Source organism: Lygodium microphyllum, unplaced genomic scaffold (assembly GCF_053477565.2).
Source record: "Lygodium microphyllum isolate KBCC unplaced genomic scaffold, Lygodium_microphyllum_v1.1.10 scaffold_31, whole genome shotgun sequence".
In the NCBI taxonomy this organism is placed as follows: domain Eukaryota; kingdom Viridiplantae; phylum Streptophyta; class Polypodiopsida; order Schizaeales; family Lygodiaceae; genus Lygodium; species Lygodium microphyllum.
The window spans coordinates 824,123-833,783 of record NW_028229514.1 but is presented as its reverse complement, the minus strand read 5'-3'; the positions used below and the strand labels follow the sequence as shown (position 1 = coordinate 833,783).

Sequence of the window (9,661 nt, the reverse complement as noted above, 5' to 3'; positions counted from 1 at the left end):
AATTGTAATATTTCTTTAAACACATTTTTTTCATTGCAATCGTAAGTAGGATTTACTTCACGATATGCAATTGCCTTCAATAATTAGCACACATTATAACTTATAATGTTTTAATCTATATATATCTATTAAATAGTGTACATTGAAATGGGTTGAATACCAACATTGCATCAACATCCGCAGGGACCATCGCAATGCTTTGTTTTAATTAAACAGTCGGATTCCCCTTGTCCGTACCAGTTCTGAGTCAACTGTTCACCGCCTAGGGAGGGCCGCCCCGCGAGGGGCGACGTTCTACCCCCGTCACCCGATCGGCACACGGAGGTCCGCCCTCGCCGCTGGGGCAGCTCGAGCAGACCCTCGACAGCCTCCGAGGTCAAGAAGCGGACCCCTAGACCCAGCCCTCAGAGCCAATCCTTTTCCCAAAGTTACGGATCCGTTTTGCCGATTTCCCTTACCTACATTGTTCTATCGACCAGAGGTTGTTCACCTTGGAGACCTGATGTGGTTATGAGTACGACCGGGCGTGATCGGCATTCGCTCCTCCAGATTTTCACGGGCCGTTAGGGGCGCACCGGACACCGCGAGACGTGCGGTGCTTTACCAGCCACTAGACCCTATCTCCGGGTGATCCGATTTCAGGGTGGGCGGGCTGTTAAAAAGAAAAGAGAAACCTTCCCGGGGCCCCCGCCGGCGTCTCCAGATTCGATGACGTTGCTATCCACTGCCACGTCCCGGTTCGGGAATATTAACTCGATTCCCTTTCGATGAGCGGCGCGCATTGCGCCCTTGACACAAGACTGCCCCATCTCTTAGGATCGACTAACTCATGTCCAATTGCTGTTCACATGGAACCTTTCTCCACTTCGGTCTTCAAAGTTCTCATTTGAATATTTGCTACTACCACCAAGATCTGCACTGGGGGCCGTTTCACTCGGGCTCGCGCCCAAAGCTGCGCCATGACCCCCACGCCCTCCTACTCATCGAGGCCTCACACTCACCCCGATGGCCGGGTATAGGTCATGCGCTTCAGCGCCATCCATTTTCGGGGCTAGTTGATCAGCAGGTGAGTTGTTACACACTCCTTAGCGGATTTCGACTTCCATGACCACCGTCCTGCTGTCTTAATCAATCAACACCCTTTGTGGGATCTAGGTTAGCACGCAGTTCGGCACCGTAACCCAGCTTTCGAATCATCCCGCATCGCCAGTTCTGCTTACCAAAAATGGCCCACTTGGAGCTCGCATTCCGCGCCAGGGTTCAACAAAGCAACCTCGGCCGCTTACCTATTTAAAGTTTGAGAATAGGTCGAGGGTGTTTCACCCCCAATGCCTCTAATCATTCGCTTTACCTAATAAAACTGCGAGGAGCTCCTACTATCCTGAGGGAAACTTCGGAGGGAACCAGCTACTAGATGGTTCGATTAGTCTTTCGCCCCTATACCCAAGTCTGACGAACGATTTGCACGTCAGTATCGCTACGAGCCTCCACCAGAGTTTCCTCTGGCTTCGCCCTGCTCAGGCATAGTTCACCATCTTTCGGGTCCTAGCAGGTACGCTCCCACTCAAACCTTTCACAGAAGATCATGGTCGATCGATGGTGCACCCCGTGAAGGGGATCCCACCTGTCGGGTTCCTTGCACCTTCGTGGGTTTGCCACCCACCAGCTCGCGTACATGTTAGACTCCTTGGTCCGTGTTGCAAGACGGGTCGGATGGAAAGCCCAGAGCGCCAGTGTCCCGAGCGTGCAGGTGCACAGCCCGCCACAAGTGGCGCACGCTTTGTTCCTCGGCCGACGCGATGGCATCGGCGAGCCATCTAAGCCCGCTCTTGTCCCGTCGCACTGGCCCACGCTGACTAGCACCCCGCGTCGAGCGGCGGACCAATTCGCACCGTTCCACATCCGACCGGGGTGCATCCGCAGCCTCCATTCGCTTCCCTCCCAGGAATTTCAAGCACTTTTTAACTCTCTTTTCAAAGTCCTTTTCATCTTTCCCTCGCGGTACTTGTTCGCTATCGGTCTCTTGGCGCGAGGGAGGGATGTCATGTTATGTTGGGGAGGGGGGCGGGCGCGTCGTGTCATGTCATGGGGGAGGGGGGATGTCATGTTATGTTGGGGAGGGGGCACGTCGCGTCGTGTCGTGGCATGGTGGGGGGGGGAGAGGGGGGGCATCGCGTCATGGTGGGTGGGTGTGTGTGTTGAGGGGAGGGCGGCACGTCGCGTCGTGTCATGTCATGGGGAGGGGGGGGAGGGGGGAGGAGTCCCCCCTTCCCCCAGGACATGGCAACCCCCTGAAAAAACCTCGCTCCATCCATCCCACCCCACCTCACCTCAAAAAACCACGCTCAATCCACCTCACCCCCCCACGATACGGCACACCCTCATCCCCCCCCCCACCTCTCAAAAAAACCCCAACCCATCCCCACCTCACCTCATCCCACCCCACCCCACCTTGCCTCACCCCCCCACGACATGGTGCACCTTCCCCCCCTAAGAAAACCCTGCTCCAACCAAACCCCCGCTCCCCCCCCACGACATGGCACAACCCCATTCCACCTCACTCCCCCACGATGCGGCGCATCCCCCCGCACCCCACCTCGAAAAACCCCGCTCCATCCACACCACCCCACCACGCCTCTGAAAACCCCGCTCAACCCACCCCACCCCGCGTCACCCCCCCAACACGCAGCACACCCCCCCCACCCCACCGCACCCCCCCACGACGCGGCGCATCCCCCCCCACCTCACCCCCCCCCCACGACACGGCGCATCCCCCCCCACCTCACCCCCCCACAATGCGGCGCATCCCCCCCCACCCCACCTCGAAAAACCCCGCTCCATACACACCACCCCACCACGCCTCCGAAAACCCCGCTCGACCCACCCCACCCCGTGTCACCTCCCCACAACATGGCACACCCCCCCCACAACGCCCCCCCGCACCCCACCTCGAAAAACCTCGCTCCATCCACACCACCCCACCACGCCTCGAAAAACCCCGCTCGACCCACCCCACCTCACCTCACCCCCCCACCCCCATGACACGGCGCATCCCACCCCACCTCACCCCCCCACACACAAACAAATATTCACATGTCAAAACATATGTGCACGTGTACACATAAACATGCACACATACAAAACCACATCGCTCACATGTGCACATAGTTATATCACATGGATTTGTACACATTTGAATTTTTAAATTTTTAAATTTATATATATATATATATATATATATATATATATATATACACACACACACACATATACATATATATATATACACATATACATATATATATATATACATATATTAAACAATGTGCATCAAAATGGGTTGAATACCAATGCATGAACAAACATTCACGTGTCTAAAACATATGTGCATGTGTACACATACACACAAAACCACATCACTCACATATGCACAAAGTTATATCACATGAAGCACATGCCTTTTAGGTTTCTATTAGCAAAAATGGTCATATAGGATCAAGGCCACTTCCCTTTGTTGATAATGCAAAGCGAGTGAGGTACAACCTCACAAGTTGTACAAGCTTGCAAACAATGCAACACAAGGTTAGTGAGCACGATCAACAATGCTTGCTAGGAGAGCTAGTGTATTTATACAAAGCTATCATATTTTGAATGTGAATGCATAAAAATATAGATCCCAAGCTATAAGAAAGAGACAAAACTCATAATATGTTCAATCTAGAGAATATATTATTGGAATGATGATGGTTGGAATATTATTTGTGAACTACATTTGGTATGAGATATGTAATTTAGGATACCAAATATTATGAGACTCATGTCTCATATTGAAATAGAGAAAATAGACAAAATCCTCTAAATTTTTATGCCATTCAAGTCATGCATAAATGTATACTAGAGTATACAAAGTTATTTATAAAAACTCAAAGGGCAAACTAGATCCATTACTGTAATATTTCCGCACGAAATATTAAAGAATTTTGACCACTACATGCCCCACGCAAAAACAGTACTAAGTCATCTCCCGCAATGGAATAGTGTTAGTGGCTAAGTCCTTACCCCGCATGCTTTAATAAACACCTCACCGCATTGAGCGTAGAGTCTGTGGTGGCTAAAAGCCCGCAAGCCCACGCACGAACACCCTTCACGGGAAAGGCAAGTGGATAATGGATAAGAATTTTGCAAATTTTTTTATGATAACCCCTCCCCTCAGCCGATGCATGGCAGGGAGAGGGAGCGTGAGAAAAAGCATGAGTTGTGGAGGGCATGGGGAGTGGCACGACTCATGAAAGGCTATCCCTCCACCCTTACACACTATAAAAACCACCCCCTCCCCAAGCTTGAGGGAGGGGAGAGAAAAGAGAAAGGAACCTGAGTAGCCGTGTTGTCGCCATCATGCCATGCAATCCGCCACGCTGCTGTCGCACTGCTGCCACCATCCCATCACCATCAACATAATCATCTCCCTCATCTTCTTTGTCGTCCTCTCCATCCTCCCCATCATCATCACGTTTTTTACTTCCATGTTTCTGACAGACACATAGAAGCATTAGAAGCTTCTAATTTTGAGCTTCCATAAAGCTTGTTCTTCCGTACATTGCGGGTTTTCCTTAAAACCACCTGTTGTAAGGGCCATGTCCCGCGCAGAGGAGAAGAGCTCAGTCAGAGAGGGTTCGATACGTGAAAGTAACCCAAGGGAAATTTGTTGAACAAAGTATCTATGTCGTCTATGGCTCCCAAGAAAATGGCAAGAGGCGCTCACGTGGGAGTTTCTACCCCGAGCACAAGCGTGGACATCCCTACGAGTCCTCATGCCCAGGTTCTTAAAAGATTAATTCTGCATAAAAGGAATGCATTAGGCACGTTTAATTTTCATGGGAAGAATTCATTTACACATGTCTCTAATTCACGTAGTCAAGTTAAAATACATTTGGGGAATTTATCTCCTTGGACGATTTGCAAGAGTTAGTGCATGTCATGCATTTGGGTTTGCTTGCATTTCCAAGTTGCAAATCCTAATCGCATATTGCGTAGGTTAAAAAAGATGGAATTGTTCAATTGCATCCTTGATTGGCCGCGAAAGAGAAAAGCGCATAAGGCATTTAGGTAATAATTTTCTACTTGTGGATTCGTATGAGATAATCATTGTCGTCCATTGGATGTTGTCCAAGTAGTTGCATTGCATGGAAATGAAACCATAAACTTGCCTATTGCATGTGAGGATGCGTGCATTTTAAGTCAGGTTAAGTGTCATAGAACGGATTAAGTCAACAATAGTCTTATGACATTCGTCATGTGTGGACTTCTTTTATTGAAGTTTGTATTTAGGAAAATATGCATTTCATAATAAAGCTTGAATTCAATAGCATTAAACGAAAGGTTTGTAGGCATAGCCTTTGATGTAAATCTATGTAGGTTTTATGCGAGTTATCCCCCAAATTGTCAATCATCATGATTTTAGCAAGGAAAAGAAATGGTCATTGCAAACCTTATAGTTCCATAGAAGTAAAAGTCTATGATTCGTATACTTGCATGGAATGTTGTATCTTGAATTTATTTATTTGCATCTCTTAGGAAAAGTATTTGCATCTCCTCTAAGCAAAGATCACTCTTGTCGCAAGACAATTAGATCGTTTTAGGTAGATCACTTGTAGTGGCATAACCCTCAAGGGATTCGTAAAAGCATAACTAGTTGGTACGACGAACTCCTCAAAGTGCTAGGTAGGGTTTAGCTACGAAAATTCTGCCTAGTATCGGACTTGGGATGCCAAGCCAAGATTTTCGATCCCAAGATCCCACCCACATTCACGGAATGTTAGGGTTAGTTAGACGTCCATACAATAATGATCTAGGGTTTTTACCCTAGGGCAAATTGACCTAATACTAGACTTTCGATTGAGTTTAGAAACCCTAGGGCCAAACGTTGTCGGCCTAGTATGGTTAGGATTGGGTTGGGTCAAAAGACATCCCAAACCCTACATCTTGACCAAACATATTTCTTGACCAAGGAATGCGGTTTGATGGGAGAAATGATTCCCCAAGTTGGGTGCGACACTTGTTCGTGCAACAAGTTGCAACGTCGCATGGATTTGTGTTTAAATCACAAGATAGATTTGTCACTCCTTGAAACAAGGTTGGCAGGTTCTAGTGCAAGTCTAAATTGCAAGAGGATAAGTAGACATCCTGCTACATCACCTTCTGTGAGGCTGAGTTGCCAAGTTAGGGAAGTTATGTATTGCCTAGTAAGCAATGGACCAATAAGGTTGGGGTAACGAGGTTGCCCAGGATTTACTATCTTAATTTAAGGAACCTAAGGTGTTGGTTAATTTGGGTTAGTTAGGGTATAAACCCTAACCCAAGGATAAAAGGGTACACAAACAACGAGACCCTTGGGATCTTGCCAAGTCGCAATCGACGCAGATCAAATGTTGGATGCATTCGGAGAGAAGGATTCACTCCTTAGCAGTTGGCCAAAATAAACGACCACTGGATTGATTGTGTTTGTACAATTAGGAGCGTTGTTTGTACTTCTTTGCTAAAGGAATTAATGTTGAAAAAATAATTATTACTTCAGGTTGAAGGCCTGGAGGGAGAGGCAGCATCAGTTACCCCTGCCTGTCTGCTTGACCCTAATCAAGGGGGTTGTTAGTCACGCCGGGTACGTGGACCGAACCCGCCGCGAGAGGTCTCTTCGTGGGTGCTACTTGGAGTAGGAGGACGCTTGGGTGCCAGGGGGGCTCTGGCCGTAAATCCCTTGCCTCCAGGTCCTGCACAAGAGGTTGACGTGACTCGGGATTGGATCTTGAGGCCTGCATACTAGTCTACAGGTGGAAACTTGGATTAGTAATCCCTGAGGATTGCTGGATAGCCTTCGGGGGGATTATGGATTGCCTTCGGGCAGATTATGGAATAGCCTTCGAGCTGGATTATTATGATCTATTCCAAAGATTGATAAATAAGACTCGCCCTGGCGCATAGGAGTTGAGCTCGAGCCCTGGAGCAAGTGTTGAGTCTATTAGAGTTCAGAGAGAAAGAGATGGAGACAAAGGGACACTACAAGGATATAGAGATATAGCGACGGCGGTTTCTGACACAAAATAATGGTGTCACTATTTGTGACGCTAATAGCGATGCAAATAGCGACGGTACTCAGACGAAAAAAACGCGGGCAAAAACCCGAGCGTGTTATTTTGCATGCATCCACAAAAGAGAGAGCGAAAGGGAGAGCCAACATCTTGCATTTGAGAGGGAGAGGGAGAGGGAGAGAAAGAGGGAGAAAGAAAGCTTTTCACCACCATCACTGCCATTCCTGAAGAAGAGGAGGAAGTGTACTGAGGGCAAAGAGGAGCCGCCGTCGCAAAGAGAAGCAGCCCAACCCTTCTTCAAGTCTTTATGGTGAGTAAATTGTTCCTTTTTGCTTTGTTTTTGTGTTTTCTCTTTCTCTTTTACTTGTTTTTGTTAAAATTCATGTGTATTGAGAGAGGGAGAGGGAGAGGGAGAGGGAGAGGGAGAGAGAGAGGGAGGGAGAGGAAATGAGAGAGGGAGAAGAAGAGGGAGAGGGAGGGAGAGGGAGTCTAGGGAGGGAGAGGAAGAGAGAGAGGAAAGAGAGGGAAACATTAAATATAATAGGGAAAGAGAGAAAGAGAGGGAGAGGGAGAGGGAGGGAGAGGAAATGAGAGAGGGATAGGAGAGAGAAAAAACATTAAACATAATAGAGAAAGAGAGAAAGAGAGAGAGAGGGTGAGGGAGGGAGAGGAAATGAGAGAGGGAGAGGAAGGAAAAAACATTAAACATAATAGGGAAAGAGAGAAAGAGAGGGAGAGGGAGAGGGAGGGAGAGGAAATGAGACAGGGAGAGGAAGAGAGAAAAGGAAATGAGAGAGGGAAAGGAGAGAGAGAAAAAACCTTAAACATAATAGGGAAAGAGAGAAAAAGAAAGAGAAAAGGAAATGGGAGAGGGAGAGAAGAGAGAAGAGAGAAAAAACATTAAACATAATAGGGAAAGAGAGAAAGACAGGGAGAGGGAGAGGGAGAGAGAAAAAACATTAAACATAATAGGGAAAGAGAGAAAGAGAGAGAGAGGGTGAGGGAGGGAGAGGAAATGAGAGAGGGAGAGGAAGGAAAAAAACCAATGAATATCCGCCTCGGATCTATGCGCCCAACAAATCTACAAGACGCACTCATTCGAGCTGCATCCATAATTCAGGAGGTGCATGCTAGGCCAAGAAGTAATAAAACTTGGACTTATAATGACCAGAACAGAGGAGCATATAGGCCCGAAGTGAAGAGAGTTCAAGGTCAAAACCGGAGACAAAGAAAGAAAGCAAGGACCAATAATGTCAACAACTTTGTCCCTACCCAAAGCAATGGCCGAAATCTCCATTGTTTCCACTGCAACGATCCTGGTCATTTTAAAAGGCAATGTCCCAAGCTTGGTGGAGGACAACGTCAAGCTCCTTTCCAAGGAACTGGCCGTGGCCAGGGAGCCACTACCTGAGGCAGAGGAAGAACCGTCAGTGTTGCCAACAGGAAAATGTACGAAGAAGAAGATCCAACCATGGAAGCACAGTTTGAAAGGGCGGCCGTCCATGCCACTCTTCACAAGAAAGGCCCGAATTGCCTGTTTTTGGTGATTCAAACACCATTGGACTATCAAGGTAAAGGTTTCAAAACCTTGATTGATTGTGGCAGTATACATTTCTTTATCTCACCAGCTTGTGCAAGAAGATTAGGAATAGCCATAGTAGAAGCACCTACCCTGCTTGTGGAATTAGCAAATGGTCGTGAGATCACTTGTACCATGCAAACTGCTAAGGTGGAATTCTTTTTGGGAGGAAAGATGACTTTGGTCAAATTCAGGGTCATGAACCTAGGTATCCTGAGTGTTTACTCAGAATGGATTGGCTTAAACCTAAGGATGCCCACATTCATTGTGGAAAGGGCCAAGTTTCCTTTCGAAACTCTAAAGGGGAATTGGTCACAACTCAAGGAGAGGCTGGAAAGCCGAAAATTCAATTGGCTAAAGCATCTCGGATTATAAAGGAAGTTAGAAAGGGACTACCTGTCTACTTGATTAAGCTTAATAAGCTAGATTAGAAGCAGGAGTCTAGTGAAGGACCTTCATGGCTAAAGGAGTATGTGGACGTATTTCCTAAAGAGCTGACAGAACTCCCGCCTCAAAGAGAAGTGGATCATGAGATTAAGCTAGTGCCAAGAGCTGCGCCAATTGCAAAGAGGCCTTATAGGATGTCCATCCTCCCGGAAGCAATTGAGCTGAAGGAGGAACTCAAGCAACTGCTAGATCAGGGCTACATCCGTTCTAACAGTTCACCATGGGGAGCTCCAGTGCTGTTCTAGAAAAAGAAAGATGGAATGCTTCGACTGTGTATTGATTACAGAGGGTTGAATCAATCAACTGTTAAGAACAAGTACCCTATTCCTAGAATAGATGAGCTTCTTGATCATCTTCAGGGTGCAAAGATCTTCTCCAAGATTGATCTCAGGTCTGGTTACTATCAGATAAGGATCAAGGAAGAATATATCCCAAAGACGGCCTTCAACACAAGATATGGACATTTTGATTTCCTAATTATGTCATTCGGACTCACGAATGTGCCTGCCACCTTCAACAGGTTTATGCAGGATATCTTTAGGCCATATCT

General features: G+C 47.3%; 1 pseudogene; it reads right to left on the bottom strand.

Moving 5' to 3' along the window:
* Nucleotides 1-473: 473 nt before the first annotated feature.
* On the bottom strand, nt 474-1,692 carry LOC148009253 (25S ribosomal RNA; annotated as a pseudogene).
* Nucleotides 1,693-9,661: the final 7,969 nt, after the last annotated feature.